The sequence below is a fragment of the Bos mutus genome, chromosome X, assembly GCF_027580195.1.
Source record: "Bos mutus isolate GX-2022 chromosome X, NWIPB_WYAK_1.1, whole genome shotgun sequence".
Classification (NCBI taxonomy): domain Eukaryota; kingdom Metazoa; phylum Chordata; class Mammalia; order Artiodactyla; family Bovidae; genus Bos; species Bos mutus.
In genome coordinates, this window is record NC_091646.1 from 59,202,338 (window position 1) to 59,222,884 (window position 20,547).

Here is a 20,547-nt window from a genome sequence, read left to right on the forward strand (position 1 = left end):
ACTCTTCTAGATGCCAGGGATATAATAATAAAACAGACAAAAATGCTCACCCTTGTAAAGCCTATATTTGCAATAAATATATAGAGAGTATGTAGCAATAAGTGCTATAAAGAAAAATTTAAAAAGGAAGGGGTATAGTTAGGTATAGGGAGTGTGGAAAAGATAACAATTTGAAAAATGTTGATGTGTAACCTCTTTAGATTTTAAAGAAGTTACATATAATTAATGCATTTTAAAGAGGTTACATTTGAGCAGAGATGTGAATCAAGTAAGGAACTAAGTCCTAAAAAGATCAGAGGGAACAATAGTACAAGGGCTCTGATGAGGTCAGGAGCTTAATTTGTGTGAGAAATGGAGAATAGGCTGTGTGACTAGAAATTGAGTTAGTGGTAGAGTGGCAGGAAAGGAGGCCAGAGAGATGGGAAAAGCCAGATCATTTAAGACCTTGGGGTTAATTTGTATTTTGTAGCATATGTGAATGAAGGCCATTGGATAATCTGGAGCTGGTCATGATCTGATTTTTGTTTTTAAAAACACTTAAACTGCTCTATAGATTGGCTGTAAAAGTTTGAGGTACCTTGCCCTAAGGCCCTTAACAGCTTTTAATAAGAACAAAGTTCGCTGCCTACATTCAAAGGCTTTAGTATCAATCTACCTTATGGCCCACTGGTTCCCAAAATATGCACTCTGTTTGTTAGGCTGATTTCATCATGGACCTCCTGTATATATATACTTTCCTACTTTTGCCTATCTTCCCTTTAAGACAATGTGTGTATATATATATATATATATATATATATATATATATATATATATATACTTTCCTACTTTTGCCTATCTTCCCTTTTAAGACAATGTTTTCCATCCTTTTGAATCCTTTCCACCATTCAACAATCAGCTTACTTTTCAATACAACACAGAATTCTTCCACAACTATCCTCACCTCACTGATGCTTTCAGTCATTGAATGACGTAACTCTTGTCTGTCTTTTATGACTGAACACATGGTCATGTACTTTATTGTATTGTTGTGAAAGCTTAATGTGTGCTAGTCATACTGTATCTATGAATGGTAAGTTCTATAATGGCAGAAGATCAATGAATTCTGTATATCTAGTGGCAATATCGCTCAGCATATTTTGGGAGTGTATCAAGTGTGTTAACAGGTAACATATAGCTTGAGGGTTTTTTTTCTTTCTGTTATGGTATAATGATGATTACTCAAACTTCCAACAAAACAGATATTAAGGTTAGGTGAACAGAAACGATAATTTTAATTTCTTCAGTTGTCAGAAACAATGGGAGACATAAACCAATACACTCACTCTTAGGCTTGTTTCAACAATACACAAACTCTAAAGGCTCAATGGACACCTTGATTTCAGTAACATTGTCTGATGTTCAATACATTTGTCAATTGAACACGGACCACAATATATATATATATATTTCTGTATGTGATCACTTGATTTTGGCAGTATGCAACAATTCTGCTGCAAGCGAATCTCAACTTGGAAGACCAGGCAGGACCTGCTCAAATGGCTGGCATATAACTACTATAGTCACAGGGATGCTGGGCGTTCACTTCTACTCAGGAAGCTATAGGTACTGAGAGACCTGGCTTCGGATGTAGCTGATATGTGCCGGGAGAGGCAGCCCCATTGCAGGCAGCTATCTCTCCTCCCCTATACCCACTCTTGGGTCCTGGGCTGAGGCCAGGGACTGTCCGGAGCTGATCTCGGGCTCCCATTGGCCGCTGTCTTTTGTGACGTCACGATCATGATGAGAATTGATGATCGGACACGCTGATTTCATTGTCTGAGGAGGCAGTGAAGACCCAGGAAAAATCTCGCTGAATACGCCTGCCCCAGAACTGCCTTGATCTAGGATCTTCTTTCCTTCCTGTGACCGCACCACGCCCGAGGTAAGCACCCTGCATGTGTGGGTGTGAAAGGTGAAGGAGGGCGAACAAGGCGCCGAGCTAATGCTCTGCCCAGTGCCAGGCACGGAGGTTCAGCGGCCTAAAAAGGCTGCCAACAGACTGGTGCGGCTTTTGGGGGAACCAACTGCTTCTACCTTCCAAGTGAAGCCTAGAGGCAGCATGAGGTTAAAAACGAGCTGATGAAAGGGATACAGTAGACACTGGCAGAGAGCGAAGGATTTTGCTTCTAGACAGGGCGACGTTTGGGACACGCTTCTGGCCCCAGAGTAAGAGGAAGTGGCGCCTCTGTCTCGGAAGAAAGGAAAGAGGTGAATTCTACCACTTCTAGATTTCACTGGATTGTAGATTTCGCACAGCCCTACTCGAACGCGCAGAAGGTGCCGCGCCTGCGCAATAATAACCTTTGTGGGGCGGGAGCTGGGGTGTGGGTGGGTGAGGAGTTCCTGGCTAGGAGAATAGGCTTAGAATTTGCGCATGCTCTTTTTCCTTTATCTGAAGGGGGTGGGGCTGAGGTCTGTCTGAGCAGAATTTGGGAAGGATTGGTAAACTGGCCTTGTAATGCTTCAAGCGCTAATTGATGGAAAGAATCTACCAGTTACTTTGAAAGAGCATATCCAGCCCCAAGTGGGCCTGAGAATTTTAGGAAGGCAAATTCTTAATCTTCACTTATCGGATTTAGAATAATGGAAAGAACTCGGAGAGGAGTTTGGAATAGAAATTATTGAGATGAGAAACTATTTGGAGAAAACACTATTCAAGTGAATCCAACTTTTAGTTTTCAAGGTGTGCCACTCAGTGATGTTTGACACTTAAACTGTTTGGAGAGACTCAAAGTGAAAAAAAAAAAAAAAAAATCCTTACCTGTCTTCTTTTTCCTTCTTGAAAAAGCCTCTTATAAAGCTTTGGTCTCTGTTTCAGGCTTGGTGCTAAGTCCTTTTCCCTTCTTCCTTTGTGCGGCTTTTAGAACCAAGGTCAAATCTTATTTTGAGAGACCCCTGTTCAACTTCCCTTCATTGGGAGGGACTATATTACTGGGCAAACATGAGGAACAATCCTGCCTATCTGCCCTTGTTCTTTCCTTGGTAGATAAATTGTATAGTATTGTTAATAATTCTGCTCCAGGGTCTGATCATGAACTCTTAACTATTTTATAAAGAAATCTGGATTTTTACCCCATTTCTCATAGTTAAAGGGTTATTAAGTCCTGGTGAGTTTTCCTTTGAAAGCCTCTTCTACCATTTTCCCCTTAGTTTGCAGTCTAAATTCTCATCACTGTCCATCCAGTCACTTCAGGAGCCTCCCAGCCAGCCTTCTAATTCATCCTGACAGTCTAATGGCTTAAGCACTTCCTCCAACAAATCATTTTTCTTCACCAAAATATTATTGGCTCCTTATTTTCTATTGTTCATAGCCCAGGTATACTTGGATTGCAAAGAGCTTCCTAAACTTACTTAATTGTACCACAGGAACATGATCTTTATTTCTCAGTGCACAACTCTCCCTAATGACCCCTGAACAATCTACCTACAGAACTTCACTCCTTGTACCACTACCACTCCCTTCACCTAGGATGCTCTCTCTTTGTCTAATCAAATCTTACCCACTTTGAAAGCTCAACTTAAGTTACACCTCTCATAAGTACATCCTAAGTATAATCCAACTCTTATTAAGCTCAACTTTTCTAGAACTCCTGTGTCAGTTCTTACATTTGCCACTTTTCTTATAGCCTGCATTAATTTTTGACTGTGTGTGTGTGCTAGACAAAATTCCTCAACTGGATTTTAAATCTGTTCTTAAGAGTTGGTACCATGCCATCTACCATATATTTTTTTATCCAAAGTACCTGGATGACTATTTGAAATATCTATTGCTATATGGTCTTTGTTTTCCACTTTCTTGGGAAATGAAGTAATATAGTTATAAAGAACTGTGTATACATGGGAACTTATTCATCATTGGTCAAGCAAGGGACCCTTCAGTGACTGAATAAACCTCAATATGAGTCAAAGAAAATGCAATACAGATATCTCTATATATTGGGTGGCTTGTGAATATATTTTGTCCTCATAAACAAGACCAAAGGAACATTATCCCAGAAGTGGTTCTGTCTGTAATTTTCTCAGTTTGAAAAGTACTAAGACATTTTCCTATTTCTGTTTTTCTCTTTGATAACATTGCTTTATGCAGTTCTCTTAAATATACCAATTATTCACTCTTTTTATTGCAAGATTTCTTGCATTTGCTGCTTTACATTGACTGTCACTGATAGTTTTCATCTTGAATCAGAGCTAATCATTGTGATGGTTTCCATAATTGCTATTTTATAACATTTCAACTGTCACTTTCCTACTCCTTGGGCTTCAAACTGCATTGTTTCATGGACCTCAATTTTATTTGAATGAAAGTGATTGTGGTTTAATACGGAGGCTTTCTATAGATTTTGCTTTGTTACTTCACTTTGAGGCACCATCCCAATATCATATCAAGGTTTGAGGTTGAGGAACATGCATGAAATGCAGTTCAAAGGGTATTATTATAACTTGTAAACTTGAAAATTATTGTCAAGTAAACTATGAATATTAAAAAAATATTTAATTAATTCTGCTTTTTGAAAATTCTACTCCCAGAGGGAATTATGTTTTTTTGTAGTAATGTATTTTTTATGTTTTTATGTATTTTTGTGATCCCCAACAGGATAAAAATAATTGAATTGTTTATTTTGATTTTACTGTAGAGTCTGATAAACATGAAACTAGTGGTGTCTGAATATACTACATCTAGCATAGTGATTTGGAAGTAAACTGTGAAAATTCTAGAGAGATATGTTCTGCATTCAAAGGGAACTGGAGAGGTTAGTATATTCAAAAACTGTCACCAACAACTGGGACCTTTCTAGCCTGCATAAAATTTCAAGACAATACACTGAAACCTGTCGATGCAAATGGAATCATTTTTGTGCCCACAAGTAGCCAAATTGCCTGGATTAACCAGAGATCCAAGTACATAGCAGCTGAACAATTAACATTATACTGTGTCAGTCAAATGCTATTTTGTGCCAATCAGATGCTATAAGTTACATTTGACATCTGTAAAGAAATTTACAACAGCAGCTGTCTTACCTTCTTGATCCCCTATCATTTTTCATGAGATTTATCTCCAACTGGGTTGATACTTAGAATCTTTAAATGTGTTATTTTTTAGAGAGGCAAAAATTGAGGAAAATATTTTCTTAGCTTCTCTTCCCTTGGAACTGGGGGAAATTTGCTTTAAGGTTCTTAAAACATCCATGGAAACATGTAACTTACATGCCCTGTGTAGGCACTTTTCTCAAGCAGACAAGCATTTGTGTATTGTGCTTGCCCCAAATCATACAAGTAGTAAGTGGCAGAGCCAGTATTTCAAAGCAAGCATCATTCTAGAGGCTTCACTCTTAACTACTAGGTTCTAGATTGGAGAGCTAGAGCGAGGCCGATCTTCATTTATTGTTTTAAAACATTGTGTGTGTAAAATTTCTCCAGACTTATCTCTATTTATGATTCTGTAATGCCTGTGACATATTCCTTTCTCTCTCAGTGGAAATGAAACTTTTTTAACAGATAGGTCAAGTTTTAGGAGAAGGGATCTTTGTTTTGACTCCAGTGGCTTCAATGGCAGAAGGCATATAGACCCATACATTATTTTTCCTACTGTCAAGTACCAAGCACTAGTGAAAGTATTTCTTCACAGAGTTTTGTGAAAGGACAGATTGAGGTGTTTCATCCTACAATAATACATTGCTTTATATATTATACTTTCTTATTTGGTTAGCTTGGTCTACTTATTGTGTCTTTTATGGATAAAATTTGTTGTTGTTTAGTCACTAAGTCATGTCTGACTCTGCAATCCCATGGACTGCAGGACACCAGATTTCCCTGTCCTTCACTATCTCCTGGAGTTTGCTTAAACTCATGTCCATTGAGTCAGTGATGCCATCTAACCATCTCGTCCTCTGTCTCCCCTTCTCTTGCCCTCAGTCTTTCCCAGCAGCAGGGTATTTTTCAATGAGTCAGCTCTTCACAACAGGTGGCCAAAATATTGGAGCTTCAGCTTCAGCACCATTCCTTCCAATGAATATTCAGGATTGATTTCCTTTAGGATTGACTGGTCTGATCTCCTTGTTGTCCAAGGGACTCTTGAGTCTTATACAGCACCACAGTTTGAAAGAATTAATTCTTTGGTGCTCAGCCTTCTTTGTAGTCTAACTCTCACATCCATACATGACTACTGGAAAAACCATAGCTTTGATATACAGACCTTTGTCAGCAAAGTGATGTCTCTGATTTTTGATACAGTGTCTAGATTTGTCATAGTTATTTTTCCAAGGAGCAAGTGTCTTTTAATTCTGTGGTTACAGTCTCCATCCACATTGATTTTGGAGCCCAAGAAAATTAAAAATCTGAGACTGTTTCCACATTTTTCCCCATCCATTTGCCATGAAGTGATGGGGCCAGGTACCATGATCTTCGTTTTTTGAATGTTGAGTTTTAAACCAGCTTTTTCACTCTTATCTTTCACTTTCATCAAGAGGCTTTTTAGTTCTTCTTCACTTTATGCCATTAAAGTGGTATCATCTGCATATCTGAGGTTGTTGATATTTCTCCCCACAATCTCAATTCCAGCTTGTTCTTTATTCAGCCTCGCATTTCGCATGATGTACCCTGCACATCAGTTAAATAAGCAGGGTGACAATATACACCCTTCATCAAGGGTGTATATTTCCCAGAATACATCCTTTCCCAATTTTGAACCAGTTCATTTTTTCATGTCCAGTTCTAACTGTTGCTTCCTGACCTGCAAACAGGTTTCTCAAGGAGGCAGGTAATGTTGTTTGGTATTCCCATCTCATTAAGAATATTCTGCAGTTTGTTGTGATCCACACAGTCAAAGGCTCTAGTATAGTCAATGAAGCAGAAGTAGATTTTTTTTTGTTGGGATTCCCTTGCTTTTTCTATGATCCAGTGTATGTTGGCAATTTGATCTCTGGTTTCTCTGCCTTTTCTAAATCCAGCTTGTACATATGGAAGTTCACAGTTCACATATTGCTGAAACCTAGCTTGAAGGATTTTGACTATTACCTTGCTAACGTGTGAAATGAGTGCAATTATATGGTAATTTGAATATTCTTTGGCGTTGCCTTTCTTTGGGATTGGAATGAAAACTGAACTTTCCCAGGCCTGTGGCCACTGCAAGTTTTCCAAAATTGCTGGCGTAAAGAGTGCAACACTATAACAGCATCATCTTTTAGGATTTGAAATAGCCCAGCTGGAATTCCATCACCTCCACTGGCTTTGTTTGTAGTAAAGGTTCCTAAGTCCCCCCTGACTTCACACTCCAGCATGTCTGGCTCTTGGTGAGTGACCACACCATCGTGGTTATCTGGGTCATGCAGATCTTTTTTTGTAAAGTTCTTCTGTGTGTTCTTGCCACCTTTTCTTAATCTCTTCTGTTTCTGTTAGGTCCTTGCGTTTTTGTCCTTTGCCTATCTTTACATGAAATATTTCCTTGGTATTTCCGGTTTTCTTAAAGAGATCTCCAGTCTTTCCTATTTTACTGTATTCTTCTCTTTCTCTCACTGTTCACTTAAGAAGGCTGTCTAATCTCTCCTTGCTATTCTCTGGAACTCTGCATTCAATTGGGAATACATTTCCCTTTCTCCACAGTATGAAATGGATGAAATAGCTATGCCAATTAGGAGAGTAATTTTCTGAGACTCATTCTCTGAGTAGCTTTTCCCATTCATAAACCAATTGTTTGTTGTGTTGAAATCCCTCAACAGAGAAACAGTTGGACAAGATCTAAGTAATTGTAAACTGTGGTAGAAGAAATATATTCTACATTAATGGGCAGTGTTACATTAGGTATAGAATGTTCAGCCCTGACTCATCCTCACTATTCTAAGACAACATGAAGTTATTGAATTTTTAATATGCATGTGTTATGAAAATAATAAGTCAAGCATTTTGATTAGAACTTAGAGGCTCACTCTTATCACCAGTGAATTCTTAAGAGATGCTCCCTGGTGGATAGAGGGTAAAGCGTCTGCTTGCAATGCAGGAGACCTGGGTTCAATCCCTGGGTCTGGAAGATCCCCTGGAGCAGGAAATGGCAACCCACTCCAGTACTCTTGCCTGGAAAATCCCATGGACAGAGAAGCCTGGTAGGCTACAGTCCATGGGGTTGCAAAGGGTCGTACATGACTGAGTGACTTCACTTCACTTCAAAGAGCCAGTTTACTTTTCTGGTAGGGTTTGGTGCTTCTGTGTCTATTAAATCCTTGCTATTCAAAGTGTGTTCCATGGAGTAGTAGCATGGGCATCACTTGGAAATTTCTTAGAATATTGCTGAATTTCTGGCTCCACCCAGGACCTACCGAATCAGAATCTGCATTTTAATAAGATCCCTGCATGATTCCCATGCATGTCAAAGTCTAACAAACACTGTTATAAAGTGAAATATGAATTCCTGTACAACCTAAACTTTTAAGAGCTGATAATCATAGAAAAAAGTGAACTTCCTTTTGTCCATTTTCACATGTGTAAAGTAATATATAATCAAAGTATTATCTGTTTAATATGCATCAGTTTTGCTCCATTCTAGAGACAGCATTATCTCATTGAGAAGATAGCTACACCTATGTGATGGGTAAAATTGTTAAAAGTCTGAAAGAATCCATTTACTTTGTTGATAGTAATGACTTTACTATTGAAATGTTATGTACCCTAATTACTTGACTTGTCAACAGTGTTACAGAAGAGTATAGCTTTATTGAGGTCATTGTCACTAATATCTTCAAGAGGAACTGAATTAGTTTTCTATTTGCTCCTGTAATAAATTACCACAAACACAGTGACTCTAAACTACACATGTATTATCTTACAGTTCTGGTGGTTAATGGTCTGAAACAGGTCTCACTGAGTGAAAATAATGATGTCAACAGGGCTTTCTTTTCTGGAAGTTCTAAGGAAGAATATATTTCCTCATCTTTTCTAGCTTTTAGGAGCTATCCACATTTCTTAGCACGTGGCCCTCTTTCATCTTCAAAGTCAGCAATGACTGATCACATCTTTCACATTGCATCACTCTGACATTCTGCCTCCATCTTTCAGATTTAAAGATAACTGTGATTACACTAGGCCCACTAAAATAATCTAGGATAATCTCTCTACTTTAAGGTCAACTGATTATCAGCCTTAATTCCTTCTGCAACTTTAATTCGCTTTTCCCATGGAGCATAAAATATTCACAGATTCCGGGAACTGGGATACAGAGAGGTAAGGGTCCGCACAGGAACTGATGGCCTTTGGGGCTGATAAAGGAAGCCAGTGTCTAATCTTGTTATTGGGAGAAGCAATTAGTCAGTATTAAGGGAGAATGCCATGTAAATAGGAAGACGGCCATTTACAAGCCAAGGAGAGAGGCCTACATCCCATCTTTTCCCTCACTGTCCTCATAAGCAACCAACTCTACCAACACCCTGATTACAGATATCTAGACTTTACAACTGTGAAACAATAAATTTCTGTTTAAGCCACCTAGTATTTGCTACTTTGTTATAACAGCCCTAGCAAACTGATATAGTCAAGATAGTCCTTTAGTTGATATCTAAGTTGATATCATCCTCAAAATCACTTATTTAATAATTTTGTGTTTTATAATATGCTAAGTATTATATAAAGTGAATTAGACATCAAAGTGTTTATAATATATATTAGGCATTTTTTGTAAAACAAAGTAAAATATCACGTCTGGCCCTGTTTATTCAACTGTGAAATGAGGGCACAATCTTCATAATACCTAGCTTTAAAATCTATGATTATATTTATTAATTAAAATTTAATGTTATTAAATTAATATATTAATAAAAAGCATTAAGTGCAGTCAAAATTATGTTAATGTTCTCTTCAGGAAACAGTATTTTAATAATTACCATTCTTGCCATCCATTTCCCATTTTCTAACTCTCACCTTTAAAGAGAAGCAATAAAGATGTTATTGAGAAATACTGTTGTTCTTTTGACTCTCTTGACCACTTTAAAATTAAGACATGTTCAGAACACAGTACATTAATACCACTATAATATGCAAGTGTATGCTTAAGAAATACATTTTAAATGAAAAAATTAAAGTGTGTGGTGTTACACTTATATTTTGGCAACTTTTGAGAGCAGTGACTTGGAGAGGAAAGGATTACTTTGCAAAAAGTTTTGCTCTGATTTCTCACTCTGCAAAATATATTAAAGCAATATGTGTTCTCAAAATTCACAGGTGAAGCTATACTTTCTAGATAGCCTTGAGAATATTTTTTTACAAATTGTTATCAAGTTACATGAATCAAATTAGCAGTAAAATAACAATTGCTGAATATGGTCATGATCAAACCTTGTATAATATAGTCAATATGTTCAGATATGGTCTGATTAACACCAGTGAATATAATTGTGATGAATACCCAACAGCACCTTTGTTATGTAACAGTTTGTTGTGCTTCATATCCAATTGAAAAATATGACTAAGCAAGAGAAATGCAGTGCCAACAAAATCATTAGGGGTTACTATTTATCCCATTCTTCAAGCGTACATACATCTATGATTTGGCTATAGGTTAAGTTTTCTATCTTAATGTCAAAGACTTAACATAGGGTGGTGTCTCTGAAATTGCAGTCTGCAGATCATAGGGTTCCAAGGATATGTTCTTAGGGGTGTGCAAGTTTTATGAAGATTTTTAAATTTGAGGGTTTTATTTCACTGATAATCTTGAAAAGAAAACCCATAAGATTCATGTATTCACTCACACACAGAGCCTTTCTACCAGGTATGGTGACAAAACTACTCTTTTATAGTCATAAATCACAATTAAAATACATTTGATGGAATGAGTTAAGTACATTAAGACAGAGTTCCTCAAATAGAGACCCAAAGGTAGATTTGGACAATGTAGGAAAGATTTTGTTTTTGCTTTTGTTTTTCTCTTTTAAAGAAAAAGAAAAAAAAAAGAATTTACCTGTGACTATCAGTTTTGAGTTGCACTCCATGAGTCTTTTAAACTACTATACAGTTTCTTAATCTATTCAAATTATTTGTAGGGATAAATTTATGCTTCCACTGTTTGATGAATTAAAAGTGTGTGTGTGTGTTGTTTCAACACTATACATGTTATAAACAGTGTCTTTTGAGAAACCTTTCTCAAAATTCCCTGAAGAATAGGATGTATATTTTTACCCTCAAAGCCTTTGCAGTTTTTGCAGTAAAATCAGAAATTGAAATATTAAAAAATCAAATAATTCATCTCTTTGATTCTAGGTAACACTACCCTTAAGTCTTAATATATACTATATAAATCTGATTCACAAAACATTAAAAGACTATCTAGTTTAAGTGAATAAATATGGCTTCAACATTTTAAAAACAAATTTTAATTACCTATGAAAACTCTTGCTGAGAGTGAGAAAGAGTTAGGAAAGAGTAGGATAGAGTTATGTAGATGATAAGAAAAGGTTGAGAGAACTAAAAAGGATAAATTCATAGTACAGTGGAATTCAAGAGATATATAATTTTAATATAATGAGTTACTCATTAATAATTACTTTTGCAGTGTGCAACTCTGAGAAATTTTATAAAGCTCTCCTCAATAGTAAATTAAAATGCAATCTGCATTTAAAAATCTTAATTTAGAATGTTAATTACCAGATGTTAATGGTCAGGGCTTATGGCAATGGCATCACTATCATGAACTGGTGAAAGATAGAAATGATTTACTTGCACAATTTGCTTGGAGCTAAAAATGTAAAAAGGAATAGAAATTAGTCAACAAATATATATGGATCAAGGTAGTATTTAACTCATTGGGAGATGCTATGTAACAATGGTCACATATTCTGTATGATTGTATGTAAGTAGAGCTGAAGAAAATAGGAAAATCGGTTTTCCAGGTGAGGCCCTGTTTATGCTTCTGTTGTCCAACAGGTTATCTGTTTGAAATTGATCTTTTTTACTTTGTTATGAGTTTTGATATCTGAGTGTATTGATAAGGTATTTGTAGTTTAATGGTATTTTATTATTTGTGATAAAAGCAGCATCATTAAAAGCTAACAAATTATTAAAATTGATGAAATATCTGAGATCAAACATCTACTTGCCAATACTTTTTTGAACATTTACATGTGGCTATAGATATATGTCATTGTAGATATATCCTTTCATCTACTTATATGAACAATGTATACATAATATTGTCTTGATATTTGCGCCATGTCACTATGAATATGTATTTAACTTTTATGTAACTGGATAATATTAACATCAATTGTAGAGAATTTTAAAGTGTTTTTCAAAATGAGATCAGTGTACAATTTCTTCATGTCCTGTGAAAATTATATAGATTGTTAAAATTTCCTCTTTCATATGTCTATCTTAGTGATTGAGGCCAATTATATCTCTATTAAAATGGAAGATAAGAGATGTGTACAATGCATTTCAGTAGTTATAGCCCAATAAACAAATAAAGAATATCCCTTCATAGTCTTTGAATAGATGCAATGCCTGTTACTTGACTTCATGCTTAGAAGATGATGAAATGTATTTTTTTTGCAATATTTGCAAATTCTGAAAAGTTAATTATAAAATAGCTAAATAGAAAACTGCTGTTTGTAAAGATGAGGATCATTAAATGTAAATGATAGATTAAAGTGAGAGCTTCTGAGAACAGATTTGCCATAGCAATTCTTTTGCCTGTATTCAAATTTCATGAAGTTCAAAGTGTCAATTCATTATTGCATTTTTAATAAAATTTGTTAAATAAAACACTATTTAACAACTTAGTTTTTAATAGAACTCTGCTGTAATATAATATCCTTTAATTTTCAACATTAAATTTACATTAACAAATTATACAGAGACATCTATATCATCAACTCAATGGATATGAGTTTGAGCAAATTCTGGGAAATAGTGAAGGACAGGGAATCCTGGTATTCTGCTGTCCATGGGGTTTCAAAGAGTTGGACATGACTGAGGAACTAAACAACAATAAATCTACATACATGGATGCCATGCCTGTTGGTGTTGTGCTTAATTTTTTGCATTCTCCCAAATTTTAAAAGATCAAACTCTTATTACACAGAAGATCCAAATTGCAATTCTAGAGACAAATGTAAAACTACTATGGAAGCAAACTAGATGTCCATCAGTAGATGAATAGATAAATAATTTGGAATATTACTCAGCCATAAAAAGGAATGCATTTGAGTCAGTTGTAGTGAGATGGATGAACCTAGAGTCTGTTGTACATAGTGAAGTAAGTCAGAAAGAGAAAAACAAATTTCATATATTAATGCATATATAGAATCTAGAAAAATGGTACTGATGAACCTATTTGCAGGGCAGGAATAGAGATGCAGATATGGAGAACAGACTAGACATAGTGGGAAAAGGAGAGGATGGGACGAATTGAAAGAGTATCACTGACATATACACTACCATGTGTAAAATAGCCAGTGAGAAGCTGCTCTATGGGCACAGGGAGCTCAATCCAGTGCTGTGACAACCTAGAGGCACGGGATGGGGTGGGGGATAGGGAGGAGGTTCAGGAGGAAGAAAATTTATATGTACTTGTGTCTGATTCATGTTGTTGTATGGCAGAAGCCAACACAATATTGTAAAACAATTATCCTCCAATTAAAAATAAATAAAAAAACTTTAAAAAATACTAATGGACCATTAATTTTCTGCCTATAAAGTCAACCACCTAAAGTAAATGTACATATTCTTTGAAAGACAGAAATTATCAAATCTTGTTTGAGAAGAAATACAATAACTGAACACTTTATTAAATAAATTGACTTTATCATTAAAATTCTTCCTTTGAATAAACCTCCAGACTTCCCTGGTGGTCTAATGGTTAAGACTCTGCACTTCTAATGCAGGGGATGTGGGTCTGATCTCTGGGAAGGGAAGTTCCACATGTCACATGACAAGGCCAAAAAAAGATAGAAAAGGAAACAAAACCAAAAACAACTTAGTCTGAATGACTGCACTAGTGAATTAACTCTACAAAACACATAAGAATGATAAAAATGTACAGATTCAAGATCCCTTGAAACAAGTTAAACTCAAAGGAAATCATGACCAGATATTATAATAAAATTGCTAAAAATCAAATGTATCGTGTTGAAAACAGCTGAGAAACACAAATATATAGGGAAACAAAGATTTGAAAATGACCATGAATTTCTCCCTGTGCAAGGATAACATGCAAACTCATGAAGTGTTCCATATTTTAGACTTTTCTGTAACTCAAATCGTAAAGAATCTGGCTATGATGCAGGAGATCAGGGTTTGATCCCTGGGGTGGGAAGATCCTTTGGAGAAGGGAATGGCAATCCACTGCAGTATTCTTGCCTGGAGAATCCATGGACATAGAAGTCTGGTGGGCTACAGTCCAGGGGGTCACAAAGAGTCAGACACGACTGAGTGACTAACACACACACACAATGAATTTCTCATGACAAATTATAGAGACCAAAGTCAGTGAAAAAAGCACTTCAAAAATATAGAAAGACATGTACCTAAAAAGCCAATGAACTAAACTATTCCAAAAACACTTTCAGATAACAAAAAGGAAGCTGGGAAAAGGGAAATAGAACAAAAAGTCAGAAGGACCAACAGAAAACAGTTATTAAAATAATATGCCTAAATCCATCCATATTAGTAATTATATTAAATATAAGTGATCTAAACACACTAGCTTAAAGACATATTGTCATACTGGATGTTTTTATAGTTTACTTATATATATTTTTTATTGTCTGTATCCCTTTATTAGTATCAGTTCCAGGAGATTCTTCTCCCAACTTCTGTATCTCCAGTGCATAGAACAGAACCTGACATATAACCTGGCCTATAACCTGGCATATAATGTATTTCATTCGTTCAAACAAGCACAATTTTTCCTCATATACTAAGACTCATCCAAATGTTAGGGGGTTTATAGTCAATAATATTAAAGTTTACTGTAAAAATATGGAATGCTTCACTAATTTGTGTGTCATTCTTGCTCAGGGGCCATGTTAATCTTCTTTGTATCATTGCAATTTTAATATATGTACTGCTAAAGTGAGCACATCATATTGGATTTTTAAAGCTCAACTGTATCTTACATATAGGACAACTATATATGAAGACATAAGTTAAAGGTAAAATGATAAAAAATTATATTCAATAACAGAATATTCAAAACAAAGCTGAAGTATATCCTTCAGTGTCAGACAAATTAAAATATAGAACAAGGAATAGTATGAGGAATAAAGAGGATATATTACATAATGAATAAAGGATAAATTTATCAAAAGACTGTTAACAGTATTAGCTGTGTATGTGCCTAAAAAAATCTTCAAAATACATAAAGCAAAACTAATACAATTAAAAGTTGAAACAGACAAGTGTGCAATTATACTTGGGGACTTCACCATTCCTCTTTCAATAACTGATAGAACAAGTAGTCAGAAAATCAATTTAGATACAGAAAATCTGAGCAACATTATTAACCAACATGAACTAATTGACATTATTAGAACTGCCTTTCCAACAACAGCCAAAGATACATTCCTTGCAAAATGTACATGGAATATTCTTTAAAATATTCCTTACATATTCTGCCTGGGCCATAAGACAAATTGTAAAGAACTTAAAACAGTTGAAATAAGTACACTGAACTGGAAATCAATAACAAAGATATCTGGAAAATACTTAAATATTTTAAACAATAAATGGGAAAATCAGTATTTTGAACTGAATGATGATTAAAATAAAATCATGTCCTCATAGTTTTGCTTCACATTTGCCTGATGCTTAATAATGTTGAGCATCTTTTAAATACCTGTTGACCATTTGTATGTCTTTTTCAGAGAAATATCTGTTTAAGCTCTTTGATCACTTTTAATTGGATAATTAGTTATTTTTGCTATTGAGTTTTAGGAGTTCCTTACATATTTTGGAAATTAACCCTTACCAGATATATGATTTCAAATATATTCTTTCATTCTGTAGGTTGTGTTTTCATTTACTTGATTGTTCTTTGCTAGGCAGAATTTTTTGGTATGATGTAATCCCATTTGTCTGTTTTTGCTATTGTTGCCTGTACTTTTGGTGATATAACCAAGAAATCATTGCCAAGACCAGTGTCCAGAAACTTTTTCCCTGTGTTTTGTTCTAGGAGATTTACAGTTTCAGGTCTTGTGTTTAAGTTTTTTTTTTTTTTTTAATTGATTTCTGTGGGTGTTTATGGTATTAAACCTGTTAGAATGCCTATTATTAAACAACCAAAAGATAAAAAGTATTGGCAAAGCTGTGGAGAAGTTGGAACCCTTGTACATTGTTGGTGGGATATCAATTAATGTTCAGCAGCTATGGCAAACAATATGGAGATTCCTGAAAAATAATAAAAATAGAATTACCATATGATTTAGCAATCCCACATCTGGGTATATAGTCATCTTTTTGTTTTCATGGATGTGAAACCCAGGGATAGGTTGATATAGAGAGTCAATTATAATGGACTTGAGCATCCTTGGATTTTGTTATCTGTGGGGGTTCCTGGAACCAATCTCCTGCAGATAGCAAGAGACAACTATATCCAAAAGTATTAGAATCAGGATCTTGAAGAGATAGCTGCATACCCATATTTATTGCAGCACTAGTCACAATAGCCATAATATGGAAATAACCAAGTGTCTATCCACAGATGAATGAATAAAATGTAATATATACCTACAATGGGATGTTATTCAGTCCTTAAAGAGAAGGAAATTTTGCCATTTGCAACAACATGGATGAACCTGAAGGACATTAAAGTGAAACAAGCTAATCACAGAACAAATACTGCATGATTCCACTTAAGTGAAGTATCTAAAATAGTCAGAAGCAGAGAATGCAATGGTGGTTGCTGGAAATGGAGGGTGAAGGAAATAGGAAGTTGTTATTCAATGGGTAGTTAGTTTCAGTTATGCCAAATGAATAAATTATAGAGATCTGTTTTAGAACATTATACCTATTGTATACAATACAGTATTGTGCAACATGAACATGAATTTGAGCAAACTTCAGAAGATAGTAGAGGATAGAGAAGCCTGATGTGCTACAGTCCATGGGGTTGCAAAGTGTCAGACATGACTTAGTGACTGAACAACAACAACAATGTTGTGCACTTAAAATTTTGTTAACAGGGTAGGTCTCATTTTAAGTGTTCTTGTTACAGAACAAATAAACAATGAAACACAAGGAAATTCTGGGGGGGGGGGTGTTGGAAATGTTGACAACTTTGACCATGGTAATGGTATTACTGGTTTTTTGTTTAAGGCTAAACTCATCAATTTATAGGCATTGAATATTGTGCAGCTTTTGTACATCAGATATACTTCAGTAAGGCTGTTAAAAAATACAGCCTATCAAAATTTGTAGAATGCAGCCAAATTAGTACTTAGAAGTAAATTTATAGCATTAATTGCTTATAATTAGAAAAGGAGACAGGTCAAAGATCAATAATCTAAGTTCCCATCTTAAGAAACTAAAAAAAAAAAAAAGAAGACCAAATTAATTCCAAATAAAACAGAAAAAAAGTAATGGTAAGAGCAGAAATCAATGTAAATTAAGACAGAAAAACAACAGACAAAAGTCAGTGAAACGAAAAGCTAATTATTTCAGAAGATCAATAAAGGTGATAAACCACTTGTCAAACTGACCAAGACAAAAGAAACAAATTTCCAGTATCAAGAAGAAGAGTGCCACAATATATCCTACAAATATTAAATGGATCATAAAGAAATGGTCTATAAGAAACTTTGCACCTTTAAATTCAGCAACTTAGATAAACAATTTTTTGAAAGACACAAACTACACAAACTCAATCAAGAAGAGCTAGAGAATCTGAATAATATAGAAATTAATGCATAGTTTAAAACTTTCCAAGAAAGAAAGTTCCATGCTCAGATGGCTTCATTGGTAATATCTAACAAAAATTTAAATGGAAAAAGTTCTATGTAAACTCTTCTAGAACATGAAAGTAGAGAAGGAACATTTCCTAACTTATTACTCTGTTCCAAACCTAATACAATGGAAGAAAATCACAAACATCCCTCATGAATGCAAACTCAAAACTTTTAACAAAATATTTATAAATCAAATAAATATATAAAAGCAATACGTCATAACCAAATAGGGTTTATTCCAAGAACAAAATACTGGTTCAACATTTGAAAATCAATCAGCATAACTTATCATATCAAGAATGTAAAGAACAGAATAATATCTATACAATTATCTCAATAGATGCAGGAAAAAGTATTTGACAAAATGCAATATCCATCGATTATAATGATGATAGTGACGTTGCTGTTGTTCAGTCACTCAGTCGTATCCAACACTTGTGACGCCATGGACCGCAGCACACCAGGCTTCACTGTCCATCATCAACTCCAGAGCTTACTCGAACTCATGTACATCAAGTCAGTGATGCCATCCAACCATCTCATCCTCTGTTGTCACCTTCTCCTCCCGCCTTCAATCTTTCCCAGTATCAGGGTCTTCTCCAATGACTCAGTTCTTCGCATCAGGTGGCCAAAGTATTGGAGTTTCAGCTTCAGGAAAAATTCTTCCAATGAATATTCAGGATTGATTTCCTTTAGGATTGACTGGTTGGGTCTCCTTGCAGTCCAAGGGACTCTCAAGAGTCTTCTCCAGCACCACAGTTCAAAAGCATCAATTCTTCAGTGCTCAGCTTTCTTCTTAGTCCGGCTCTCACATCAATACATGACTACTGGAAAAAGCATAGCTTTGACTAGATGGATGTTTGTTGGCAAAGTAATGTTGGCTTTGTAACATGCTGTCTAGGTTGGTCATAGCTTTTCTTCCAAGGAGCAAGCGTCTTTTAATTTCATGGCTGCAGTCACCATCTGCAGTGATTTTGGAGCCCAGAAAAATAAAGTCTTCCACTGTTTCCATTATTTTCCCATCTATTTGCCATGAAGTGATGGGACCGGATGCCATGATCTTAGTTTTCTGAATGCTGAGTTTTTAAGCCAGCTTTTTCACTCACCTCTTTCACTTTCATCAAGAGGATCTTTAATTCTTCTTCACTTTCTGCCTTAAGGATGGTGTCATCTGCATATCTGAGGTTACTGATATTTCTCTCAGCAATCTTGATTCCATCTTATGCTTCATGCAGCCTGGCACTTCACATAATGTGCTCTGCATAAAGTTAAATAAGCAGGGTGACAATATGCAGCCTTTACATACTCCTTTCCTGATTTGGAATCAGTCTGCTGTTCTATGTCCAATACTAATTGTTGCTTCTTGACCTGCATACATATTTCTCAGAAGGCAGGCCAGGTGGTTTGGCATTCTCAACTCTTTAAGAATTTTCCATAGTTTGTTTTGATCCTCACAGTCAAAGGCTTTGGCATAGTAAATAAAGCAGAAGTAGATGTTTTTTTTTTTCTGAATCTCTCATTATTTTTCAATGATCCAACAGATGTTGGCAATTTGATTTCTGATTCCTCTGCCTTTTCTAAAACCAGCTTGAACATCTGGAAGTTCACAGTTCACCTACTGTTGAAGCCTAGCTTGGAGAATTTTGAGCATTACTTTGCTAGTGTGTGAGATGAGTGCAATTGTGCAGTAGTTTGAGCATTCTTTGGCAATGCCTTTCTTTGGGGTTGGAATGAAAACTGATCTTTTCCAGTCCTGTGGCCACTGCTGAGTTTTCCAAATTTGCTGGCATATTGAGTGCAGCACTTTCACAGCATCATCTTTTAGGATTTGGAATAGCTCAACTGGAATTCAATCACCTCCACTAGCTTTGTTCATAGTGATGCTTCCTAAGGCCCACTTGACTTCACATTTCAGGATGTCTGGCTCTAGGTGAGTGATCACACCATCGTGGTTATCTGGGTCAAGAAGATCTTTTTTGTATAGTTCTTCTGTGTATTCTTGCCATCTCTTCTTAATATCTTCTGCTTCTGTTAGGTCCATACCATTTCTGTCTTTAATTGTGCCCATTTTTGAATGAAATATTTCCCTGGTATCTCTAATTTTCTTTAAGAGATCTATAGCCTTTCCCATTCTATTGTTTTCCTCAATTTCTTTGCATTGATCATTGAGGAAGGTTTTCTTATTTCTCAGTGTTGTTCTTTGGAATTCTGCATTCAAATTGTTATATCTTTCCTTTTCTCCTTTGACTTTAGCTTCTCTTCTTTTCTCAGCTATTTGTAAGGCCTTCTCAGACAATCATTTTGCCTTTTTGCATTTCTTTTTCTTGCGGATGGACTTGATCACTGCCTCCTGTCACAAACCTGTCCATAGTTCTTCAGGCACTCTATCAGATCTAATCCCTTGAATCTATTTCTCACTTCCACTTTATAATTGTAAGGGATTTGATTTAGGTCATACATGAATGGTCTCATGGTTTTCCCTACTTTCTTCAATTTAAGTCTGAATTTGGCAATAAGAAGTTCGTGATCTGAGCCACAATCAGCTCCTGGTCTTGTTTTGCTGACTGTATAGAGCTTCTCCATCTTT

The 20,547-nt window shown here is 35.6% G+C and overlaps 1 protein-coding gene and 1 non-coding gene across 2 annotated transcripts in view; one reads left to right on the top strand and one right to left on the bottom strand.

Annotated features, from left to right (window-relative positions):
- The first annotated feature begins 1,805 nt into the window (after positions 1–1,805).
- Positions 1,806–20,547, top strand: part of HDX (highly divergent homeobox) — a 215,246-nt gene continuing 196,504 nt past the window's right edge. The window contains exon 1 of the mRNA XM_005890175.3: positions 1,806–1,924. The gene's annotated coding sequence lies outside the window, so the exon portion shown is untranslated. The remainder of the gene's footprint in view (positions 1,925–20,547) is intronic.
- LOC138986605 (U6 spliceosomal RNA) lies at positions 14,992–15,098 on the bottom strand. Its single transcript, XR_011463409.1, has one exon. It is a non-coding gene; the product is annotated as a U6 spliceosomal RNA (small nuclear RNA).